The following is an 18,078-nucleotide window of genomic DNA, read 5'->3' on the forward strand; positions in this document are numbered from 1 at the left end:
CCCCCTCCACACTCATGTCCCCGGCACTGGCCAGGGTGTCCCGACTGAGGAGCGAGCAGCCTCAGGGCTGCCTGGGTGCCCCTGCACACGCCGATGGTACAACATCCAGGGCTGGCCTGGCACCCTGCCACCTGCTGGCCCTGGCTTTTTTTTTTTTTTTTTTTTTTAATGGAGATACTGGGGATTGAACCCAAGACTCTGTGCACACTAAGCATGCGCTCTGCCACTGCGCTGTTTCCCTCCCCCGGCCCTGGCTTTCTGAGGCTAAAGAGATGCAGTGGGACACCCCTCTCCCAGAACAAACAAGCCCAAGAAACATCTGTCAGAAAAGGGTGAAGCAGATAAAATTCGCCGAGATGCTCCCTGTAGAAGTGTTTCCTGGAAACACCTGCCACGATGACAGCCTTTTCCTGTCTGTTCCAAGGGAACAGTACCTTACTACCCACAAAAGTCAGGGGCAAAATCCAGCATGCGAAGCGGCACTGCGGCCCACGATGCTCACGGGCGCCGGTGTGGTTCGGGGTAGGAGTGTGAAGACCCGCAGAGCGCTTCCTCAGGGAGTCTCCTCTGTGCTGGCTAATTACAGTCTAGAAGGATCCAACTCAACAAACACTCATCAGGCACCTACTGCACACAAAGCATCGTGGGAGGCAGCACGGCACAGCAGTAAACAAACACCGCCTTCGGAGTCCAGTGGGCCGGGGTTTGTGTTCTGACTTTTCCACTCACTCCCTCTGTGACCTCAATAAGGTTACATAACCTCTCGGTGCCTGTTTCCTCCTCTGTAAAATGAAGGTACTAACAGCATCTACCTTGCAGAATTACTGTAAAAACGATCCTTAGAGCTCTTAGAGTAACTCCTGACCTCTAGGAAGCAGGCACTCAATGCCTGTTGGCTATTACTATTATACTTTTTTCCTTCTCTATAAAATGGGCACAACACTCAAACCCACCTCACAGGGTTGCTGAGAGGATTAAATAGAATAATGAATGTATGATGTTTAGCATAATACTTTGCATGCAGTAAGTGTTGCTACTCCTTGAAGATCCTCCCTAAATTATTTTGAAATAAGACACTCAGATCCGAATGATGGTCCATGCAACAAAGAAATTCTTTCTTTGAACAACTTCAGCAAAGGGCCTTTTGTGACCATCCCCCTCACCACTCCCCTCCACCCTGAGTCCCAGTTATGCACAAAATACTCTGCTTTGTGCTGATTAAGCTCCATAGTGATGTTCTCAGGAGTTCTGATGTCCCTCCAAATAGTCTAGGCTTCCCTTCAACCTGATAACGACAGGCCACCCACTTTTCCATTTAAGGGGCTATTTAAAATTCCAGCGTTGTGAAACAGGGAGCCAGGCATGAAAGCTTCTCCTGCAAAGACTTCTAAGGCCCGTCCACTTGGCTGGGCAGGGAACAGAAAAGCGGTGTTTTATGGTATCCAACGCCAGAAGCAGAGTCATAGCTGCTACACTGAGGAGCTCTTCCTCCATCCTGGCGCAGTGCTGAGCAAGACTGAAGCATGGCGTTACTGAAACAAAGGCCTGGGGAAGTTTCAGGGTGTCCTGGGTCCTAGCTGGTGGGAGCAGAGCTATGGGCTCTCAGCCACACTTGGCCCTAAAGTCCGTGAGCACAAACCCTGGGACGGGACACCTGCCTCTGTCCCACAGCCAGCACCCCAGCTCATCCAAGGGTAACTAGTTTCCAATTTTAAGATCCCACAGTACTGTCAGTGGGGCAGTCCTTTTTTCTGGCTTTGTCTGATATTTGGCCAACCATGCCACCTAGTGGCCAATCAAGCACACCACCATAGGTCTTCTCTAAAGGCAGCCGGTGACACTCTGCTCACCTAAGAGGGACCTGGCCCATCAAATCCAAGGGGAAGAAACAGAGAAATGAGGCCCAGAGAAATGAAGCAAATTGCCTAAAGTTAAAGAGAGTAGGAAGCTAAAGAGTGAACAGTATGGAAAACCTGAACCCTGGAGTTAGGACGTTGCTCTGATTCAGACTTTGCCTAAATCCTACCTTCAGCAAGATGCTTTCTTCGATCCTTCAACAAATGTTAGTTGAGCACCGACTATGTGCCCATCACCATGCCAGATGGCGGGGACGTGAAGATAAGCCAGGAGGACAAGTCTCTGTCTTCACAGTCCAATGGGAGAGGAAGACAACTAAACTGGAACTCGCCAACGACAACACGAGTTAATTTAACTGAAGGACTTCTCTGGGGCCAGACGCTGCCAGGGGCCTGAGGGGTAACCTTCGCAAGAATCGTGTGATGGGGGTACAGTGATTACTCTCGCTTTAAAAATGAGGGTGAGAACACTAAGCTATGACCAATAAGCTAATGAACTCTTACACCTTTCCAAGTTTCCGAAAATGAGGTTGTTGGACTAGATGCTAAAAAAATGTCTAAGTCCTCTATCCAGCTCAGTTTTTCTTTACTTCTAGGATTGTGGGGGGAGAGCTTAGACTAGAAAACAGGTCATTTGACCAAGACTCGAGTGCTTTCTCTTCATACATGGTGCTAATCGATGCTTATTAATAATAACTGGTAGGTATCAAATGCTTATGATATTTTATATCCAGAATTTATATCAGCTCATGTGCTCTTCCTAACAAACTATGAGATATGTTTATAATGGAAGCAACACCTGAGTAAAAACATCATGCTCTAAAATGGTTCTTTAAAAAAAGGTCCCAAGATAAACAGGGAAGCTTCCAATCTAACCCTGGTGTAGGATTCTTAATCACTGTTTTGCCTGTTTGATCTAGTTCTTCAGTGGATGAAGAGGACTTACATCTTGGTGTCTTCAGGCTCCCAAGACTGGTATGGATAATGGGCTCAAGCCAATGATGGTTCAAAGAGGAGTGACTGGCCAGGGAAATGGGGAGCACAACTCAACAACATTACTGCTCTGGGGGTGACTCTGGGACTCTGGAAACAGCTGGAGAGCCTGCAAGGCCAAGTGCAGGTAGACCTGACCCCTCGGCTTTATTTATGACACCAATGAATAAAGCACGTTCCAGGAGTTCCACCGAGTACATCAGAGATCAGCAAACTCGCCAGCACAGTACTGCCTTCACCTTTATTCTGTCCTCCCTGGGGATATCTGTGCAGCATCTGCTTTGGGGGCGATCAGGCAAACTCCCACCACGATGGAGGCATCGAGTTCATGGGGAGCCTTGCTCCCGAGCCACAGGAAGCACCCCTACGTCCTGCAGCAGGACCACTTCCTCCTACGCCTGGGAAAGCAGACCCTGCAGGACCTGGAGCTTTCCCAGCTCTTGTCAAGACCCTCGCCTCCCAGCCGGGGTCTCCAGAATGATACTCCAGTGGGCCAGAGAATGTATGCTAGACACACTGGAACGTTCGGCCTGCAATGTCCCGGTACCCTTCCCTAAATGGCCTTTCTAGGTCCCCAGATCCATGCCTGCCTTGCCCAACCACCACCCCACCCCAAGCCGAGTCCACCTGTCACAGGAGCCACAATGCTCCCATAGTACCCAGCACGGGCCGCAACCACCGATCTGCTGCGGACTGTGAACACAGGAGCACTGGGTGGCTTATCCATCCTTAGGTACTCAGTACCTAGCATCATGTCTGGGTCACAGAAAGTGCTAACTTCCAAAAACTGGGAAAGCACAGCAAGGAATTCCAGGGCTGGACGAGGCTTAAGAGGTTATCTCATTTCAGCTCCTACCCAATAGAGGATTTCCTCCAAAATACCATTGAGGAAAAACAAAAGTTTTTAAAAACCATGTGTGTGCATGTGTGTACACATGCATAGATCTACAGCAGCCTTCTACAGAATGGGGCACGTGGCGGTGCGCAAGGAGCGAGGTGCTCTCAGCTCTCCTCTCTTTGTGAGTCAGCCATTACCTTTCCTGAGAAGTGTTTTTCTTCCTTATTTTTCAAGAAATGCATGCTATGTAGAGAAAAATGTGTAACATATACTAACGTGGATGCAAGATAACGAAAGTTAACACATTGCTGTATGTCCTTCTCATCTTTTCTCAGTGTCTTTAAGGCAGCTGAGATCACACTCTAGTATACAGTTCTATGTTTTGCTCCTTTCCAGCAGTGGCATTTTCCTATGGGATTATAAGCTCTTCATAAGCACCCTGTTTTAAAACTTCTATTTTGACATAATTTCAGACCTAGAGAAGAGCTGTAGGACTAGTTCAAAGAATTCTCTGATACCGTATTTCACCCAGATTTGGACCCCTCAAATGTCAACATTTTATTATAATTACTTCAATCCCTGTACTCCCTTTCCGAGAGAGAGGCAGAGAGGCAGAGAGACAAGAGAGACAGAGAGAGAGAAAAAGACAGACAGACAGTGAGGTGATGTTTTTACTCCTCAATACTTCAGTGTGTATCTCCTGCAAGTAAGGAGTACTCTTAAGCAACCTCACTGCTATTATCTAATCTACAACCTTATTCAGATTTCAGCAATTGTCCCAATGGTGTCCTTTATAGCAAAAGAAAACCCCAAATTCCACACGGCACTGAACTGTCAGAGCTCTTCAGTCTCCTGTAACCTGGGACGGTTCCTAAGACTTTCTTTGTATTTCGTGGTATTGATATTTTTTTTTTTTTAAAGAGTAAAGGCCAGTTGCTTTGTAGAATGTGCCTCAGTTTGGGACTGTCAGCTGTTTTTTTCCTGATCAGATTTAGGTTTTGCACTTTTGGTTCCTCGAAATGAATACACATGAATTTTAATAATGGCAGTGAGATTCCATTTTACATAGGCATTTCCTCATTGCAGAATCTTGGGCTGTTTTATAATTCTGCTATGATTCCAAAGTGAAGTGCTTTCTCTTTCTTCCTACCAACTATCTGTTGGCCTTTCACCATTAATTTCTATATCTAAGGCTGTATTTAAGGATATGGAATTAACAACTTTTTCTAAAACACTCCAGACAATTTGCAGTCCCACAATTGATAACTGCGCCTTGCACACTGGCATATTATAAGATATATTTTAATTCAGGGAAACAAAAAAGTAATATTGCACTGCTGTTTCAATAGACTCCATCTTAAAGTATGGTTACAAAGAGCACTGTTCCTCTCATGATCCTAAATACATCTGTTTGTTCACTTGTTCATTCTTTTGTGTTTCTTCATTCAGGAAGTCTTCACTGAGCATCTGCTCTGTGCCAGGACCCTTCTCTGTGCTGCATCAACCTCTCATGTAAAGAAACATACATGATAATACAGATGATGCTGAGGGCTATGAAATACCCCAGTAGCAAGTAACTGGAGGGGGCACCCCAGGGGGAGCGGGCAGGAGCCTGGTGCTTTGAGAAAGACACAGAGGCGGTGTGGCTGCAGCTGGGGTGCACAGAGGGAAGAGGGTCAGGCCCCTGAAGCCTCTCCAGTTCCATCTCATACCACATATCACGACAATCCATCCAAATGACTGCAGAACACTGCCCTTTACTAAAAACACGAGCGCCAGAATACACATTCCTAAAGTCTGCCCGCCCCTCTCCTTCCTGTTCGTCCTAGTCAGCAGAGCCTGAACTTTAGGGTGCTGCAATTTGTGAACAGTAATGAAAGCTTGAAAATGCTCTGAAATTAGAGGGAACTTACAAGCCATTCTGATGTGGCTCAGCCTTGCAATTACCTGAACATCAAGGAATCATTAATGAATCAGGCTGTTTCAACATTAGATTAATGGCCAGCTTCAACAGTGGAAGGGGGAAAGATGCCCAAAAAGAGAGAAAGGTAGGGTGTGTGTGTGTGTGAGAAATCTTGGGGGAAATATACACCCCCCTCCCCCCAATAATGCCTATTTAGTGCTTAGGACAATTGGTTTCCAAACCCTGGGGGGAAAAAAGCAAACATGATATGGTCAATTTTTTTTTACATAAAAACTGCATGAGATAAAAAATTAAAGTAGACAAAATATATAAAAATATGACCAATAATCATTAGAAAAACTGTTAAACATTGAAAAAATTTACAATAACCTATAAAGTGTATGCACCTTTTTTCCTTTCACATCCCATGTAGGCAATTAATCTGCTTTACGAGTAACAACCCACCTCTCCCAATGCCAGGCCCACAAACTGAAGGGCATCTCAGGGTTCCTGAGAGCAGAGAAAAGAATAAAAAAAAAAGAACCCAACTGTATAAAAGCATTACTAATATAAACACCATGACTGTATCCTCCACTTGGGGAACGGCGATCCCAGGACAATGGCGCTGATAAACAGTCATCAGGGACACGAACGACCACTTGGTGAACAAACGACGGCCGATGAGATTTCCACTGTGAAGGCGCTGGTTATTGAAGACACAATGGAAGCTAAATAACCGGGTCAGTTCTGGTCATTAAAAGCAGTAGAGTAATTAACAAAGGATTAATAACGGTGTCAAGAGAAAACCATGCTTTAACAGAAGGCCACATACATGGGAAGGTTTAAACAGACCAACTATTATCCTCCTAAGTCTGTTTTGCATTTTACTTTTAAAAATATATAAAACGTGTAGGAAGTAGCAGTGAAATAACTCTTACCTTGTTAGTCCCACTGTGACTTTCTGACAGGTGTTAGATGTAAGCGTAAATGAACTGAGGCAAATAATTTAAAGTAGCAGCACCAGAGGAAAAGATTTCAATGTGGACAGTGGTGAGTTGGAGTGTGTAAACCAGGATCCCTAATAGATGTCCAGTTGGTGGTTGAAATTCTTATTTTCTGGTTGGTTTTATGTCTCTGCCGCAATCTCAAGGAGTAAAAGAAGCCTACAGACTGTTAAGGATTTGACATAACTAGCACTGGGGCAGAGTTTTGGCAAAAAGTCCACTGTATTGTAATAAGCTTGAACCTTAAACCTAGTGGCATTTTAACCATTTTACTCTTTACAGAAAAAACACATTTAACCCTGAGTTTAAAATAACTGTTTTAAGGCCAAAAGATACTCCCAAACCTCAAAACCTTATAGACTCTCAGCCCCTTTCACTGTCCTAACTCATCCCAGGCTGACAATTTCTTTCCAGATTATCAGTCACAACAATGATGTCTGATAGCTCATTTTAAACAGTTCTCGACCTCACCACCAGGGGGAGAAGTTTGCCAGCATTTGAATGAAAGAGGAAATCATTTTCAAACTTGGATTTTTGCATGATGGTAGAAAGATATTCATGTACAAAAAGGGCCTTTCCCCTCCTCTCGTTTCTTCTCAATACATTTAATCCTAACTGATTAGCAAAGCACTCCAGCCCTTGTGTGGAATAAGGAAGGGGCATGATTAGGGCTGAGAGCAGGCCAGCACTCTTGATCAGCAGAGTCCTGTAGGCTGGCCGGCCTATCTCCCCAAACTTGAGATCAGAGTTATAGTTTTGCCAAAGCTGATACAGTTTCAAGGATATTCCTTTCCGTTTTTTTTTGTTTTTTGTTTTTTCTAAAGGAGAATTTTCCACCAAGCTTATTTCAGCCAGTGGATGGGTGCCTCACACGGGGCTGCAGGGCTGGGTCCCTCCTGCCTGGCTCCTTTGTAGGGCCTCCCTCCCCACAACCACAAAGCCACTGGAGGTCTGAGAGCTCCTGCCCTGCCTTCCTGCAGGAACGGTGGGACCTTTCCACCCCGGGGAAGGTGTCTGGTGGCCAGGAAGGAATCCAGACAGCAATCCCTGGCTGTCCCCCCACCCAGGTTAGGAGATGTGGTGGGAACTCAGGTCTAGCTGGATGTAGCCGCAGCACAGGACACACACAGGGGCAAAGTCTGTAACTGAGGTAGAAGCAAATGGGAGCTTTAGGGTCTTGGTGCAGGGGAAATGGGACCCAGAGTGTGTGCCAACTCTCTCAGGTCTGGGGACAGATCCCATTTTTGTGGCTCTTAAGCTTTATAAAATTAGGGGGCGTCTTTAAAAAAAACACACACACACACTCAGAATTGGGAATAGCACATTAGCTACAGGACATCGGATGGGGTCCTCGCCAGGGAGAGATCTTGAGGCTTCGCTTCACACCCACCATTATCCCCGTGGTTGCCCTGCGAGTTGAGGATGCACTGGGACAGGGTTCCCGCCAGCCTGGCCCACAGAATGGCAACGGGTGGTTCCTCTCAGGCCTCGTGGCTCAGTTCCTGCCTCAGGGAGTGGGCTACAGAGCTGGGGAAGGAAGAGGGCGGGCAGCCGCCCTGAGTCTCCCTTAGGTCCCGCTCCATCCTCATCCTGCCCTGAGCGCATGGCAGAGGCTGCACACACATGCGCTGGCCAAGCAGCTGAAGGGGCCCCACTGCTCTGCCACCCACCCTTCCCTCCCCTCTTTGTGGCTTCGCAGCCACATTTCAAGTTTCCACATCAAGGAAGATTACTGCTGAACCGTCTGTCTGCAGGAGGTGAGTCAGACCCAAACGAAAAGTGAGTTTGGGATCATTCGTTCACCAAAGGTGTCCAGGCATGAGTGACACGAACTTCAGAATCAGTCCAACCAGTAATGACGTCAGTGTCATTCTGCACAAACCTGGTATTTGCTGCAGCACGGGCACCTGGTCAGTAAGAAGCAAGGGGGACTGGCGCTCTGCTGGCTCAGGACTGCCCCTTGCTCCAGGAGGACGGAACTGCTAGACGGAATGCAGGCATTGCTGTATCAGAGGGAGCAAGCCTCCCCGTCAGGAATCCCAGCCCGGGCAGGCGTCAGCTCTCCACCCTCCAGACTATGTCTCTGTCTCTGGTTTGGGTCATCTTATTACAGTTCAGGCCCTGTCTTCTCCTCCACGTTCCCTTCCAGGACCTCCTTGGGTGCCATGAGGAGCCCACTATGCGTCTTTATTGAAAGAGCACAAAATAAACCGATCTCAATTTAGAGCATCTAACTAAATATAGCTAAGTTTGAGTATTTTCACAGTACTTGTAAAATCAACATATAAATTTGTCCTCGTCTCATGGCAAATTCACCTACCCAAAACTTAACATGGAAATGAGGTGAAATCTAAAGAAAAGGAGAGCTGTTTGGTTTAGGCATACAGATAGCTTGCTTTCATATACGCTACTGTTTGTTATTTATAAGCAAACTGGAGACTAAATATTCTTGTTCTTTCTTGAACAGCGAGAACAACTTTTTACATATAAAAGTGTCTTCAAGAGACCATTATAAGGAAAAAAAAGTGTTCTGCAGATTCTGTAAAATGGAGATAATGTTGTGATGGGAAAACGGAGACCACTGTTCTGTGGATGTTTACTATGTGCCAGGCCCTGTGCTGAGCATTTCCTACAGATTATTTTGCTTAATCCTCTCAATAACCCTGGGCAGTATTATCCTCAATTTATTATGTGAAATTTGAGGCTTTAAGAGTAAGTGGCTTCAATTCACTAGTAACATGGATGGACCTAGAGATCGTCGTTCTAAGTGAGCCAGAACAAGAAAGAAAAATACCATGTGACATCACTCATACGTGGAATCATAAAAAAAAAAAAAAAAAATGGGGGGGGAACTTACCTACAAAATGGAAACAGACTTGCAGACATAGTAATAGTAAACAATCTTATGGTTACCGGGGAAAGAGGGTGGGAAGGGATAAATTTGGGAGTTTGAGATTTACAAATGTTAGCCACTATATGTAAAAATAGATTAAAAAAAGTTTCTGCTGTATAGCACAGGGAACTATGCTCAGTATCTTGTAATAACCTTTAATGAAAAAAAAGTATGTATCTGCATGACTAGGACACTGTACCTGCTGCATACAAGAAACTGACACACTGTAACCGGCAGTACTTCAATAAAAAAAAAAAATTAAAATTAACAGAGTAAGAGGCTTCAGATATAGAGAACAAACTTATGGTTACCAGGGGGGAAAGGGGGTGGGAAGGGACAAATTGGGAATTTGAGATTTGCAGATACTAACTACTATATATAAAATAAACAGCAAGTTTATATTGTATAGCACAGGAAACTATATTCAGTATCTTCCAGTAACCTATTATGAAAATGAATATATGTATGTACACATATGACTGAAACATCATGCTGTACACCAGAAATTGACACAACAGTGTAAACTGACTATTCTTCAATTAAAAAAAGTATAAAAAATTTTTAAAAGAGTAAGTGACTTGCTCAACTATTACTGGAGAACTGCTACTTTTTCCAAGGCTTTAAAAGTTTTTAGAAATCATCCCAATAGGCCAATGCAAAAAATGGTAATAGCTCGTTTATTGAATGCATACCCTGTGACAGGTCACTGTGTTGAATTTACTACATGCCCAACAATCCTGTAAGGCGAATGGCATTATCCCCATGTAACAGATGAGGAAACTGAGGCTCAGGGAGGTGAAACCACTTCTGTCCCAATTGTCTCCAGTAGCTGAGGAAAGGTCTGAACTCTAGTCCTTCTGCTTACAAATACAAAGTTTGTTTTAGGTATCAGCATCTTGGCTCTTTTATAGATCTAGATTTTTGAATGGCCCAATAAAACCCACTATACTCTTTCAGGCCAAGAGAAGAGGATAGGTAAGCAGTGCTCAGGAGATCAATTCTGCCCTCTGGGCCTCTGTCTCCACATTATCAGGGCAGGAGGGAGGGAATGGGGCTGAGGAGTGGGAGCGAGAAGCATCTCACGTCTTTGAGGACAGCCATTAAAAGTAGTAACTCGAGGACATAAATCAGGTTCACAACTGGATACACAATGTACAGACTTGTCAGGGGGAACTAGTCCATGAAGGCACTACCCAAAATGCATTTAATACATTCTTAGGCCACGGTCCCCAAAGTAACTCCAACCTTAGCTGACCCAAGCATCTTGCTAGCACACATCACCTGCTCATCTGAGATGCTACCCTCACCATGGGGTGGAGAATTTAAACACAGTGACCTTATTCTGGGATCCACCATCACTGTGGCCCAACTTGCACATGACAAAGAAGGACCCCTGGGCAGAGAAGCCAAGTTCACAATGCTGGGGCAGACAAATCAGCTGAGTCCAAAGGACGCTTAAGCATAGAAGAAAAACCACAGAAAAGTGGGGACAGGGGTGTCTTTGGAGGGCAATAGGGCACATTTTGCCAGGCTTGATCTTGGAGACTTCATAAACTGTGGACGGACTCCTGATCAAAATGCCCCCCGTGAAGCATGGCAAGTCAGCTCTACCAAGAGAAAGGATGTTGGAGCCATGGGCATGAGAAATGGTGCTTGAGCACAGAGCTTCCCAACACTAGCTTTCTGTGCGGTTATGTGAAGTGCACCTTGGCGGGACAGTAAAGGAGACCCACACAGAGACAAGGTCAGAGGCTTCCGTGTGGTCTCAGAGAACAGGGTGTGGGGGAAAGCCTGGCTGCCACTCAAATCCCTGCAGCCCAGGCAGATTTTCTCAGACGAGGTTTGCATGCACACTCCCGATCCCATTACAGGAAAGCTTACAGGGACCCAGGCTTGGCTTCATGGAAGTAGCATCTTCCCAACAACTGCAAGTGTCTGAAAATCAGAATGCGGTGTGCGGGAGGGAGGGGAGTGGGGGACAGGGAGCTCCCCACGCCTGGACAGCTTTTCGCACAGGATGAAGGACCGCCGTTAGGGGTGTTGCAGAGGAGTTCCTTGTGCTGGACCAGCAGTTACTACGACAAGATGCTCAAGTGGAAGTTTCCATTGCGGCAACACGACTCAACGGATGGGAAATTCCAGAGCCAGGGGCCAGACCATTTCGTGGAAATTTCTAAGAAGCTGACCGAGCTGGCTCAAAGGGCCATCAGGAGGATATAAACAGGCTCGGGACAGTGGAAAGTGACGGGGGATTTTGAGGGGCAGATTCCTCGGAAATGCGCTGATTCCCACCCTCCTCAAGGTGGGTAGGGTGGCGGGAGCCCGATTTTCATCTCAAACCTAGAGACAAGGGTTTCAAAGGCAACACCTGGAGGGCTAGACCGGTGTCTCCTAGAGTCTGGGGACTGGTATGTGACACCTGCCTGAGGACACAAAATGTGGGAGCAGGGCTGAAGTGACCTAAGGTGGCAGAGAAGACAGTGACTGCTGGCCCTTTCCCCCATCGGGGGTTAAAGGAAGTGAATGCTGGGTACCAGGAATGCCAGCTGCCATCTCCCCAAAACAGGCTCTCCCCACCAGGGCTTCAGCCTGGGGGTGAGAGGACCCCAGAGACGGAACCTGAATGAGGACCAGAGGTTGCTGGAGGATGGAGGCAGCCAGCAGGAGAGGTACCGCCCGCATCCCGGGAGAGCCGGGTGGAAGGGGAGTCCTCGGGACAGCCACCGAAGCAGCCAGGAGGGAGAGAGGCCACTTCCCCACCAGCCAGGCTCAGAGACCCAGTGCCAGGAGCAGTGGGTTAAGAAGTGTCCTCTCTCTCTGCCTCATCTGGACAGGCTGAAGCGGTGGGCAAGATGGGAATACTGACAGTTCGATAGACTACAGTGGGTACTTCCAGTTTCCAGCTTGAGCTCGGGCGTGTGTGTGTGTGGCGTGCGTGCGTGCGTGCGTGCGTGTGTGTGTGTGTGTGTGTCTGTGTGTCTGTCTTCAAGGGGCCATAGGGCTTTTTGTCACCTAAGAGTTATCAGAAAAACCACAGCTCTAATCAAGTTTTTGTCAGGAAATGGGGAAAAACACACCACCACTGAATCAATTAGAATGGCACAGCGAGAGGACAGGAATAAATCTGCGTCTTAATTATGTCTCACAAGTTGCACTGTGCAGTGTCCTAGTCACAGCTGACCTTTGCCAGCACTGACTGTGTGCCAGGCACGAGGACAAGAACCTGACAGGCATGACCTCATCCAGGCCCCCAACAGCTCCGTGAGGCCAGCACTGTCGTCCCTTTTGACAGATAAGGAAACTGTGGCTCAGAGAGGCGAGGCGACTTTCCCAGAGTCACACAGGTAGGTAAGTAAAGCAGGAGCCTGGACTCAACCTCAAGTCTCACACTGAACCCCAGACTCTCTTTTCTCCTGGATGACTGGCTTTCAGCAGCCAGCAGTGACTGAAGCAGGACAGGGACTTGGGTCCTTTCCATCCTTCCCTCTCAGGAGTCCCTGAGATGGAAAACCAGAGAGCAGAGTTTGCAAACCACTAAATGGCACGATCTCAGCAGCCTCCTCCCACTTTGGGATTTGATAATTCTGTCATCTGAGGGTGGGGAGGTGGAGAGAGGTGGACTCAGCAGACATGGGGCAGAGAAAAATTCAGGGTTTGTCTCCTGTGTTTTCAGAGAAGCAGCTGGAAGGAGCTGGTTCCAGCAGGTGGTACCGTAACAGACCTGAGGTCCACAGAATTGCAGTCACATGTATAAACACATAGTTGGATAATGCACGCCGAGCACTTTGCACAGAGCGGGCACCAGGGTAAGCATTAAGTAAATGGCAACTACGACTGTGAATGGTTTACATATAGGCCTAAAAGCCTCAACATGCAATTTAATGCAACATACTCAGCCACTGACATCACTGTGTCTGTTCCATAAGGAGCTGTGTTTATCATGGACATTAAACTCTACTAGTTGAGCCAAAACAAGAAATGAATGTGTAAGATTAAGCTCGCCAAATCTAAAACAATTCGAGTGAGCCTGAAGCACGGGCTCTTAAGCCGTAGAGGGAACCAGGGAGTCCTACGAGCAAATGATGGAAGCATGATCCCTTCCTCCAGGAAAAAAGTTCACACACATTCTACAAATAATTATAGAAGCTCATTCACTGATTCATTCAATGGATTACAGGTCCATTGAGGCCCACTCATCATCTTCAGGTCTATCATCCAGACTGGGGGTCCTCAGGCCAAAAGCTGCCCACCTGACCCCACAGTGGGGTTGCCCACCCTCCCTCCTCTCCGTAGGCTCAATCATGACACCAAACTTGGACTAGGTATTCAGTGTAACTGAAGCTGAATCTAATTTTAAACCTTTCAAGTTTAATAGACCCCAAAGTAGGAATTTCTAAATCAGTGCACTCTAGTACCTAGAAACTGTGTTTGCTTGGAATGCTCTTTCTCTTCCTTTCTTCTTCTGGTAACAGAATTCCTCCTTTTTGCCTAGGGCCCCCCACTGCTGCGATTCTGGTGGGGTTCACCTTCTCTCAAGGAACACATGAACAAGCCCTGACCAAACATGTAGTGCCTGTGGTCTACTGCACACTTCCGGCCGGGTTGATTTAGGCAAGGAGTCCAACCTGGGCCAGTCAAGATCCCTCCTTGGTGCTATTGCTAGAACAATGGCAAAAGAGACACTCTCTTTTCGCTGGAATCCGCAGCTGCGAAGATGATGGAACTATAATGCTGATGGCTACCTCTGCATCATGGTGAGGGGGAGCTTGCCTGAGAATGAAACTGAGAGAGTTAAGCAGAGTCAAGAAACACAGAGAGTGAAGGATAATGGCCTGCTGATATTCTTTGAATCCCTGGATGCACCTATGCCGGAAGGCTATGCCAGTGTAAGTCAAGACACTAGTTTAAGTTGGATTTCTGTTACTTGCAACCAAAATCATTCTAAGAAACCTGACCTAAATGAAAACCAAGCCCAAAAGGAAATGCCCATTTATGGGCAGTCCTCATGGAATTCTGGGCTCTTCTCCAACAATGATCCTTCCTAAATTAAAAATTTTTCATCCTGTAACATTCCTGCAAAAAGTCTGGGCTTAACATTACTCTCATACCACCCTCTGCTCCTGATGGTTCATCTTACCAATGCTGGCAACCAATCAAATACTACCTCTTGCAATAAATAGTAAAGATACTGACTGGAAGAAGAGAGTTCCAGAAGCGGACAACGGTAGCTCAGTTTATAGCTCACTGCCACTGAATACATACCCAGAGTCTACCACTCCTATTCCAACGAGCCTCTCACACTGCCCTGGTTCCCCAAAAGGTCAGAGCACTCTCTGGTATCTAAAATGACCTAGAGCCATGGGGCCTAAAACAGAAGGAGAGATACACGTGGAGCAAGGGAAGTGGGCCGCACAGGTCACAGAGGACCGCCTCAGTGTAAAATCTGTGTATCAAAAAGCCACTCCACAGACTGAGTTAGGGAGCAGCAAGACTTGGGGTTGGGATAAATACCATTCACAGAATACTTTCAGGAAGTTGTCTGTTATTCTTCTAGAACAGGGATGGTAAGTAGATTTCATCTGGTGTGCCAGATCTGGTTCACAGCCAAGCATCCAGACTCAGCACCGAGAGTCATGACAGTCTGTGGGGTCCGTGTGGGGGTGGGGAGGGCTGCGGGGCGGGGGGGGGGGAATGAATAGATGCACTTGTTATTCCAGGTGAAACTATGACACTTTATCCTTGGACTTAGCAAGGCCAACAGAGAAATGCACACCTGGACTGGAAGGGCGCTTCCTGAGCTACACTCAGGTGTCCGTCCCATCACTGGCTGACACCAGCGGTAGTCCTCATGCGTCTATTTCTACTGGGACATTGTTTGCTACCTTATGTGGTATCCTCTCCATGAGCACTCAGGAGAAATTACTTTAAGTCTTGAATCACAATTAACCTTACTTCTTCTGAGTAACTAGCATGCTTTTATCTTCCAGCCACCGCGAACTGTTAACTAAGCATGTTTTCCTGGTAATGATTGCTCAGAAGCTCAGAGGGAAGACTGTGGGACCTGCTGGCAGGTATACAGGCTCTCACCCAAGAACTGGGGGCCTAACCTTATCTCTGACTTCACTTTTCCTTCCCCACAAATTTCCTTCCTTCCATATTTTTCTTAATCTTACTATACGTGTATTTAAAAGCCACCTCAAAAATCTTTAAAAGAAGACAGGCATGTATACTAAACCAACAGCAATCAAAATAACTGATTTGTACAACAAATCGTATGGTGAATGGAGAAAAGTTTTTACAAATGCTGCCTGTTGTGGTAGCCCTTATGGGGAAGTTCTAAATGAGCAGGGTGAGAAGGTGGTGGCCTTGGACCAGGAATAGCCCTGGGAGAAGCCGTCAAGTCAGCAAATGTCTCAGACTGGCCCCGCCCCAGCCCTCCTGGGGATCTCTCCCTCCATCCTCAGGCAGCTGGGTGTCCTCTCGTCCACTCCTGCGTGTCCCACGCCTACTCTCTCACTAGGACTGTTGGTGGCTCTCACTTCTCCCACCAAATCAAAGCAGCTCACACTTCTACAGGACCTTGTACTTGACATTGATAACTTGTCAATGGTTGATAGCAGCTTACCCAACTATTTCCTCTCTCACGAATGAAAAGGAAGAAGCCAAAGCACTGAATCACTAATGATGGAATAGGCTGTAATCATGATACAGATGCAATTGAATAAGGGGTTTTTCCTATAAATCTCAAATCATTCCATGTAAAGCAGTTTGAAGTGTCAGGCACACAGTTGGTATTGAATAAACAGTAACACTAGTTATGACTATAGCTGCTGTAATTACTAATCCTTCTTCCACTACTTGATTACTCACTGTCTAGTCCTCTGTCACTACCATGGCTACTACCATGGAGGTAACTGCCCCTTTCAAAACACTAGCCAGCCACAGATCCACAATCACGTATTTTAATTATATTTTACAGTTTATAAATCACTCGCACAACATCACCCTTTTTTATCTCTTGGCAACCCTCAAGTTAAATGTTTCCATTTCACAGAAGAGGAAACTGAAGCTCAGAAAGATCGAGTTTATAAGGTCCTAGAGCCAAGAAGTAGCAGAGCCAGGACTCAAACCCAGGTCTCATACACATTTCTTGTTCTTTCCACAAGTGGTTGCCAACATCAGAATCATCTGAGTGCTTCAAGATCCCGGGGTCCACCTAATGAATGCGGACGGCTCAGGGAGGGGACTGTGAGCTTGGATTTCAGCAGGTGCCTCGTGTGATTCCGAGGAGCTGCTGGTGGGGGACCTGGGGCAGGGTCCACGCTGCTTCTGGGCTGACTAGGTCCTGGCTGTGCTCTCGGTCCCATGCTGAGTACTGCAAGGGAGGCAAGGGGAGCCTCCCGCTCTCAGAGCGCTGACAGAGCTGCTGAGGAAGGAAGACTAGCAAAGGGGAAGAAGAGTGAATCACAGAAGACAGCGTCTGGCTTTGAAGTATTCAGGGCGGAGAAGATCACAGGCAGGGAAGGCCATGTCACAGAGAAGGGAAGATTCTCCTGGGCCCTGTAGAATGGGAGGGATTTCCAAGCGGAGAAGGGGTAAGCAGCATGAGGTGTCCTCAGGAGAAATGGTAAATAGGCCAGTCTGGCTAGAATACAAGGGACAGTGGGAGGTGAACGAGAGAGGGTGGGGCCAGATAACGGCAGTGGAGAAGCCAGAGAGGTGTCCAGGCTGGTGTGGATGACACAGAGGCACTGACAGTCTTGGAGCAAAGGAGGAGCATCCTGGAAGCTAAACTGAAGGATGACTGGTGTGGCTGTGCTGTGCATAATGACAGGAGGTGGGACAATGGAGATCTAGTATCGGAGAGTGGAGACCAGGATCCCACCGAGCTGCCTGAGATGCCATATGGCAAAGACCAAGACCGCAATCCTAGGGTCTGTTGATTACAACGGGATGAGAAGACAGGCTGTGAGATGGGAGCGTGATCTGAGCCCTCTCACTCTCCAGGTTCTTTTTATTTGATCACAGCTGTTTTCATGCCACTCATAAACACTGTAGGGTAGACTGTAAAAGTGGCCACAATTTTTCTCCCCTGTGTTTCCATCCTCCCTGCAATGTGACTCTGCAGCTCCTCTCACCAAGAGGTAGAATCTAGACTAGCCACAGAGTTTTCTCTAAACAGAATGTGGTGGAAGCAATGTTGCGCCAGTTCTGAGCCTTGGCCTCAAGATGCTTCTGCTGTCCTCTTGGTACCCTGCCCAAGCGCCCTGTAAACAAGCTCAGGGTAGCCTGTAGGACAGTGAGACACACGTCTTAGGCATTGTCATCACTCCAGCCGACAGCCAAATGACCCCCAGCCTCAGTAACCTGGACCTGTAGCTGACTGAAGACACATGAATGGTTCCAGCTGAAACCAAAAGCATCACATACCTGGGTCCAGCTTAAATTGTCAACCCACAGGATTATGGGCTAGAGAAATGATCATTATTTTGAGTCACTAAATTTGGGGGAGGTTTGTTATGCAGCAAAAGCTAACTGATGCACACCTCAGATAACAGCATTGCCACATATTAGGGAGTAGTGCCACATGA

General features: G+C 47.0%; 1 protein-coding gene across 5 annotated transcripts in view; it reads right to left on the minus strand.

Moving 5' to 3' along the window:
- GNG12 (G protein subunit gamma 12) overlaps positions 1-18,078 on the minus strand; it is a 119,035-nt gene that overhangs the window by 53,846 nt on the left and 47,111 nt on the right. The gene's annotated exons all lie outside the window — the stretch shown is intronic.

The sequence above is a fragment of the Camelus ferus genome, chromosome 13 (assembly GCF_009834535.1).
Source record: "Camelus ferus isolate YT-003-E chromosome 13, BCGSAC_Cfer_1.0, whole genome shotgun sequence".
NCBI classification, from domain to species: Eukaryota; Metazoa; Chordata; class Mammalia; order Artiodactyla; family Camelidae; genus Camelus; species Camelus ferus.